The following is an 8955-nucleotide window of genomic DNA, read 5'->3' as shown; positions in this document are numbered from 1 at the left end:
CACCCTGTTTAAAGTGAATGTTAAGGGAAACGTAAATAACTTTACTAGGGTTACACTTTTATAAAATTCTTCGTAAAGTTCTATGGGATGAATGTGTAAGATCTGTGGTTTTGTGTAATGTTATTGCATCATGATTTTCATAGGTATTCATGCGGTTTCTCATTAAGTTTTTCATATGCCTGCCTGCATTCATTTGCACAAATTTTGTTTAGTTAAGCATTTTTAGATTTTGAGTTACTTTAAGTTTTGTTTTTAGAGTATTCTTAGTTTGATTCTTTATATGTTTTTGTATCGTTCACTTCACATTTTGATGTATTGTTCTCTGTAGTTTTTTGGGCTGCATTAAGTGAGGTTTTGTGTAATTTTCTGTGAAGTTCTCCAAGTAGTTCTTCACACAGTTGTTCAAGTTGAGTAGCAGCCTCAGTCAAGCTTGGGAACATGTAATAACAGTCACATAAGAGGGCATAGAAAGTTTCTCACTGAACCAGCTTGAGCATCCTCTGCAGCTCTGCATGGAAGAAAGACAGCTGCATTATGGGAGCATAATCATAAATTCCCGGCCACCATTCAGCATCATCTTCTGCAGAAGCAGGTCATCTCAGGTGTGAAGGAGCGCAGGAGCCTGAGGCTAAGAAAGCTGCACTGTGCTTCATTTGCCAGCTGAATGGCCTTGATTTTCTCTGCAGGCCTACAACTACACTGACTGTGCAAGAAGAATGCTGAGCGTGCGCTTCTTTGGATTGTAGCACAATTTTTGTAAACGTGACTTTTGACCTCAGCATGTTGGGACAAACCTAAAACTGAAGAGGTGTACTGGTACAGAGACATTCTGTGTGATGAAACTGCTCAGTTCTTGAAAACATTTGAACTCTTTGACACCAGAGTTTTTGGTCCAGCGTTGACATTCTGTCAACTCTTCAACCTTTTACACAACCAATGTGATTCCAGAAGATTCTGAGGCAGAGGAAAGCAGCTTTACTAACATAAAGTGTTGCATAAAGGCACAAAGCCAAAACAAAAAGGCACTTTTCTCTGCGTCAGAATCAGCTGAATTCCAGTGTAGCGTTACTGTATGTCAAAGAGCGTGTGTTATTTAAGTGTCAATGGTGACAGTGTTACAGGGCAGACTGTATTTTTTTTTTACTTTTTTTATTCTTGCTTCAAAGAGTTTGTTATCCGGAGGGTCCCTGAACTGGCCACCTTATTGCTGTCCGATTGGGCACAGGTGTGCAATGGTGGCGTACCTAATAGGAGACTTTGTAAGGAACAGTGCCAGTCCCTGAAGGAGTGTGGTGGGAAAAGCCAGTGGCGGGAGAACCCAGGACTGGGCCATGGAGGGGCGCGGTGGGAGAAGCCAGTACCAGGCCCTGAAGAAGAGTGGTGGGATAACCCAACAGCTGGCCCTGGAAAAGCGTGGCGGGAGAAACCAGCGGAGGGCCCTGGAGGAACTTGATGGGAGAACTCTACACTGGGCCCTGCAGGAGACCGCTGGGAGACACAGGTGGTGGGTCTTGGAAAAGAATGGCGGGAGACCCAGGACTGAGCCATGGAGGCGCGCAGTGGGAGAAGCCAACACCAGGTCCTGGAATAGCGTGGTGGGAGAAGCCAACGGCAGGTCCTGGAGGAGCGGGAGAACCCAGCACTGGGCCCTGCAGGGGCGTGGTGGAAGACACAGGTGGCGGGCCCTGGAGAAGCGCGGTGGGATAAGCCAGTGGTGGGCCCTGGAGGACTGTGGCAGAACAAGCCAGTGCCGGGCCCTGAGGGAGCGCGGCGTGAGAAGCCAGTGCTGGGCCCTGGAAGAGTGCGGCGGGAGAAGCCAGTGCTGGGCCCTGGAAGAGTGCGGCGGGAGAAGCCAGCGGCAAGCCCTGGAAAAGCGTGATCGCAGATGCCAGCACCAAAAACACTATTTTTATAGGGGTGGGTCCTCAAAGTTAAAGTCCTGTTAGCTATCACACACCTAGATATGTGAAATTTGTTCTCCACATTTGACCCACCCCCTGGGGGAGTGGTGAGCTGCAGACACAGCTGAACGCAGGAACTTTTTGGTGGCCCAATCCAACCCTTTAATGCTAAGCACTAATAGGGAGGCATTGGGTCCTATTTTCAGTCTTAAGTGTGACTCAACCATGGATTATGATAAATAAGGGTAGACACTCCACCACAAGGTTACAAGTTGGTTTGTTAAGTGTAAAAAGAATTGGAACCAGACTAAAAGTATCTTTAATTCAGTTGTATGGTGGAACTTTTTTACAGTGAACTGAATAAAAATGACTATTAATTGAATATTTTATGGACTGTCTTCGCTTCAGGTAATGAAAACGTTCTGCTTTAAAGTTGAGGGATTGAACCATAAACGTGACTAGACTCCGTCCAGTTATGGTTTGGTCTTCCTCTGATCCCTTCTTTGGGCATTACCAGAACCTGCTTTTGTCTGTCAGTCTGTGTGATGAAGAAAGTGGTGGTCTCCTCACTGATCTGGCTGTCGTAGCTCTGTGTGAGCGTGCTCAGTTAGAATTAGTGGTGGTCTCATCAATCGGGTGTCAGTCAGGCAGAAAATTGTTCATCTGTGTTGTTTTGAAGCCCAGACTCTTTTGTTTTCATCGTTTTCTCCACAAAAAGGAATATTGTTGTCTTTCTCTTGATTATAGACACTCATGAGAAATGATGACCCACCTGGAGTCCATTTATTCCTCCTGGGACGGAGCTGGGATTTTCAGTCACCCTGATGATGGTGTATAAATTAAAACCCCCCAGAAATAATTAGCACCTAAACGAGCAAACTGGTGCTTCCCTCAACTTCAGTTCTGAGAGGCGGGGGCAGCGATGCTGATTCTGAGACGAGAAATTCCTCCTTTTGTATCAACTTTAACCCTAACATAAGGGTGTCCCCCCCCAGGGATGTCCTTAATATTTATGTAAAGATCATTTTTATTTTCCTTGTTTGATATTATTTGATTTAATTTAGCTGACTTAGCAATAGGGGCAGATAATACAAGTTTTTGTCTTTCTGCTCCTTTTCATTTATTCAGTGTTATTTTGATGTTATGTATTGTTACTAAATAAAATAAAATGAATTTAAAAAAATATATATAAATCAATTAATCACACCTCACGGAGCAGCAGTCCTGCGCTTTGCCTCGGCAGTGATGTAACCCACAGCGTGCGTTAAAACAATGTTTTTTTCCCACTTATGTCGTTAACAATCAGTTTTTAGTACTTTAGTACTTGTAGTCACAAAAAGCGACTATTTTATCCGCTGTCCAGCGTGTTACATCGCTGAGCCTCGACTGCAAAGGAAAGCAGAACAAATGCTGATCGTCACGACAGGTTAAACGAAGCATCAGTTCAGAGAGAAAGTTCACCTCTTACTGCTTTTTTTTCCCCAGAAGATGAAAGAAAATATTGCTTTAAAAGTGGACTGCGCAGTGATATATAACAGTGACTGGAACTTCTTTTTTTTCTAAATGTTCTAAATGTACATTTTTGTGTGTGATTTAATTTTGTGATTATTCACTAATAATACGATGATTGTTGAAATCGTTTGCATTGATCGATGCCGGGGAACTAGAATATATTCAGACTATTATTGATCTTCTGGGTTTGTTTTGAATTTTTGGTGATGATTGATGCGGGTGATTTGGATTTTTGGTATTAAGTATTGATTTTATTGATGATAATCTTCTGAGTATATTTACACTTTTGGTACTGATTTGTATAAATGACTTGTGTTTGATATGAATCTTAGACAATTCCAAGTGTATGATTGTAGCGTATAAATATTTGATAATAAGTCCTGAACCGGATGATAACTCATGTAAAGAAAATGGTAAAGTCAAACCAGGGTGGGATTATATACGTTTGCTTCCTCCCTCTCCTTTTCAAACAATCCAATTGTGATTGGTTATGTAATATGTGTCTATTTTATGTATTATCACCTGATTGCTTGAAATAAACCACGTCCTTCATTAATTCATAAGTGGTCGGCAAATACTGAAACAAAAAAATAAATAAATAAACAATTGCGATTAATTTTTTCTCAGGTTTGCGATTAATTAGTTAATTTTTTTAATCGACTCCCAGCGCTTATATTTTTATTTCTTTCAATAATTGTGGATTTTAGCGAGCCATGACTTCTGGGGGGGGGTGGTAAATCTGCCTATTTAAGGGGGCATTGCCACCATCAATGAGTGTCCCAAAGCCTGAGGATCCCCATGACTTCTCTGGTAAACGGGAGTCCGACGCAGGCAGAGGCTCGCCACAACCCAGCAGAAGACCCCAGCCCAAAGCATAGGGGAGTGTTCCCCCAGCTCAGATGTGATCTCTTGCTTGAATCATCTCAGAACATCTCCCCACACGAGCTGACGCGAGACAGCGAGACAGTGAGTGAGGGGGTTAAGGAGGAGTGGGGTGTCTCATGTTAACACCTGTGTCAGAGCTGTTCCTGCAGCTTCATTGTCATTCAGGTGAGAGTTAAATACTCTTAATTATGCTGCTACATCCCTCCCTTCTCCTTTGTCTCCTCTCTTCTCATTTCACCCCCTCCCCCTTTAATCCCCCCTCTCCCCCCTGTCAGCATCTTCCTCCCTCTCTTCATTTACAATCTCCCACACTCTCTTTTCTCAAATTCCATTTCAGTGTCTTGCTTTGGCAGGACACGCTGAGCTGCTGCCAAAGCAATAATGAGAACTGTCAAGCAGCAACAAATGAACAGGTGACGGCACCAAGAAAAGAAAGAGAGGGAGAGACGTGAATATGAGGAAGTGGTTCTGCTGAGCCTCCTGACACTGCACTCGTGCCTGCACACACACACACACACCAGCACGCCGCTGAGCTGCTCCCCTCTGTGACAAGAGGCTTTTATTCTGAAAGTCCTCTGCTCTTCTGATGTCTTGTTTGACCAGAAAGATAAAGCTGCTTCCTGTGAAAGAGCGGCAGAGATAAGTATGTAACTCCACTGAGCGTAGAGGTGGACCTTCTACAGCAGGGGTGTCAAACTCAATCACACAAGAGGCCAAAATCCAAAACACATCTTAGGTCGAAGGCCGAACAGGATAAACATTTATTGAACAACTACATTTTTACAACTTTAAAGGCATAACTTTTAACCTAATTATGAACTAGATTTGTAGCTTTACCTACAATAATGTTAGTGTGAATGCTGTAAGATGAATTTGGCTGCTGAAGATGCTAATACTGGTTGATGAAAATGCTAAAATTGATAGCTAAAAATGCTCAAGCTCATAGCCAGCTAAAATATTAGCTAAATGCCAAATTAGACAAAAAAATAAAATAAAAACATAGGTTAGCCTAAAGAGCTAGCATGTAACTGAAAGAAATGACTATTAAAAGAAGACAATTAAAAGAAAGAAAGAAAGAATACTATTAAAAATATCAAAAAAAATGAAAGAAAAGCCTAAATTAGCCAAAACAGCTAGCATGTAGCTGAAATATTAACTAAACTCCAAAATAGCTTAAACGATCTTAGTAAAAGTCAAAATAGTCCAGAAAGCTATCAGAATGACATTTTTTAAAACTTTGAAACTGTAACTTTTTAACATAGATATAAATAATAAAAAGGAAGGAATAATTTTTTCAGTGATGCCTTGTTCCCACTGAGCGTTCCAGACCGGACCGCTCCTGGCCGGTTTAAAATGATCCAGGCAATTCACGTGAGCATTTCCATTGAGTGTTGAACCCTCAATCCTGTGCAGTGTAGACTGATGCACGTCAAAACGATGCAACTCCAGCGGTTCTCCGTATTCGTGGATTCGGCGTGTCTCTGGGGGAATACTGAATGCAAAGAATTGAATATTCTTTTTAAGAAGTTTGCAGAAGAAGAATAGAACCTAAAACAGGACAAAAGTTTCAGAGAAGTTGGGAAAAGTGCTGGTCAGACAGTTGCTATTGTCGCAAAACCTTTTCTGCCAATCAATAGATTTCATCATGTGATGACAGAAGCTCCGCCTTAATGGATCCATTCTATTTTTCAATGGACCTACAACCAACAGGAGACCAAAAATGGAAACACTCCAAATTCTGCACCGGTCCATTCCGGTCTGGACCGCTCACTGGAAGCGAGGCATAAAAAGACCAGGAAGAGACAAACACTGGAACATCAGTGAAAAGAAAAATAAATGCTATGACACTGATGCCTCGACCTTTTTAGTCATTCAGTGTTCTCGTCTCCTCCTTCATACCAATCAACCTCATGCTCCTCACCTGCCAACTCAATATTCTCGTTGCTCACATGTTTTCATCCCTGACTACACACAACTCTCTGGACCTGTATGTTCCGTGGATTTATGTCTTAAAAAACAATTCCTTTGGATCTTCACTCTGGACTCAGTATAGACCTGATTCTGCTATGACTACAACCTTCTGTCTGCTCTTGACATTGAAAGATCCAATCGGATGAAAAATGTGTGTCAAATTGTTTTGACTAATGATTAGATGGAAACATTTTGTTTGTGTGACAAAGAAGCAAGGTAAAGTCTTCCTGCTCCGCTCCATTCCGATGCATCCACTCCCAAACAAATAGATCCATTAACGTCTTTGTTTTCCTCAGCACAAAAGAGATTTATTGAAAAGATTAACAGCCAATCAGTGCTCTGTTTGACAATTTAGAAAAGCATGCAGTTGTTATAAAAATAATCTGCAACAACGCCAGACTGCTGATGGTAAACTACGATTGAACATTCTAGAGAGATGAAAGCTGCAGGAACGTCTTTATTTATCAGGGCATGATAAACATGAACATATTTTGATGCTTATGTGCAAAACTTTCAGAAACTGTCCACATCCTTGAGAAAGTGACCACCAATCAGAGGCCTAGCGAACTCTTCACTAAATTCAGTTTTCTGTTGTTGTGGTCAGAATGTATGCAGATTTTATTTACCCAAAGGTATGTGAGGCCTCCCACACCACACTGTCCCATATTTAAGAATAAAAAAAAAAATACCTCTAATAACTAAAGATTGAGATACGGTTAGGGACAGAATATTAAAACACCCCAAAATGAGCAACATCCCAAATTAAATTGGTCAATCGTTGTCACTTTCATGATGTTTCAGGACACAGTATGAGAAGAGAAGATGGTATCTTCACATTGACTGCAGTCAAATGAGCCGCCGATACAGAAAAGTTTCAAACAAGAATAAAAATATTGATATATCTGGCCCAATGTCGATCCAATAAATACCAACTTGAGATCGATATTACTGATATTTTGGATTGATCTGCCCAACCTTATTTAAGCATCACCGGCGACGCCTCAGGTGTTAAAGGGTTGAGTGTGTTATGTATGGGGGGTATTCAACAACCAATAATGATAATATTAATGGAGATGGCACACAGGCTTTTTACTGTTGTCCAAATATGTAAAGAAAGATCCCACATTGGAATGGTATAAAAACAATGAGACATCTCTTAGCAGATACAGTGAAATGACCATAAAATGATACATTTTTGTTCCTATTTTAAAAAGGAAAAAACTCTGATCTTCAGAAAAATAAGACCCAGATCATGGTAATGTTTTTTTAAACAAATTTAAACAAATGAACGACATTTCAAACTTTAAAAAATAAATATCTTGCTATATAGGAAACACAATGTATACCTGATGCATGGTTGTGATTTATTCAAATCAACACAGATTTACACAAACTCTTAGACTCTTCGGTCCTTGTTTAGAAGCGGGTTGGGGGGTAGCCGACATCGGTGTAGACCGCTAGCACCCGCTATATATGGACCGGTCCACGTCCCAATCAGCATGATGTGGACGGAGCCGACTGAGAACAGTGCAGCCCGGTTGATAGCCGCACTGGTCCCGATGGTCCCGGAGACAGGAGAGAGGACTCAGTGGGCACACCATCCACGGTCCCAGAGCGGCGAGGTCCTGGCAGCATCCGCTTTAAACCATGCAGCGCCCGGGATTTGTCACCAAACTGGAGCCGGTCGCAACGCCACGGCGACGCTGTTCTACAAGTGGATGCCACTCACCCTCTATTAGAAGGACTCGGGCACTGGCGAGACAGCCGGCGGACAGTCTTCCGAATGCTATATTTCCCAGTCCGCCCGATGGACAGGGATTCAGGGCTGATGGAATCTTCCCTCTGGTCTGATTTGAGCTCTAACACATACAAATACCACGGCCATCCCCCAGAAAATGAAAAAATTGGTGGTCCTCCCAGAAAATAGTGTGAAGTCTAAAGCTGCCATTGACTTTGAATAGACTATAAAATCAGCCTAAACGTTCATTATTGAGAGTAAACTCACTCAGATCGTGTTCAAATGTTTTCTAGAAGTTCTTCATCAGCTGACAGTAATAATTTACTAGTGAAAAGTCACATTCTTGGTTTTCCAGATCTGTTTGTACAATTGTAACAGCAGCACCATTCCAATATAGCGTCCAGTTTTGCATACGCAGCAAGCTAGCATGTCATCTCTAGTGATATATACCTCATTGTCTACAAAAACCTCTGCTGTTGTTGCTTTGCATAAGGATGATGAATAAGTCACCAGAAGTCTGCTGTCATTTTCAAATGTGCTGCTGTTGAGCATGAAGATGAAATCCCTGCGGTCTCTAGATGGTTCGACTGACATCATCCTCGGGTTCAGATCGAAGCGTCATCTCAGCCTTTCAGACGAGCAGCTCCAGAGTCCACAGGTCATTTCAGACACCCTGACGCACACAAACCTGTGCACGGACATGATGTCAAACACAGACCAAAGAAGGCCTGAATCACATAATCAAAAACGGATCAAGCTAATAGAAAAATACTTTTCCTTTGTAGCAGATTATGTTCACACAGACAGTTCTGGCCCCACAGCCGGGTCAGCTCAGTCTCCTGTGAGCTGAAAGCATCTCCCAAGCCCTCCCTACCGGCAGATCTGAGCCTCTCCGTCTTTGTTTGGGGGGGTAAACACGTCTCCCTGTCGGCTGCCTTTTTCTCTCTG

Source organism: Oryzias melastigma, linkage group LG10 (assembly GCF_002922805.2).
Source record: "Oryzias melastigma strain HK-1 linkage group LG10, ASM292280v2, whole genome shotgun sequence".
In the NCBI taxonomy this organism is placed as follows: Eukaryota; Metazoa; Chordata; class Actinopteri; order Beloniformes; family Adrianichthyidae; genus Oryzias; species Oryzias melastigma.
This window is presented reverse-complemented; position numbering follows the sequence as displayed.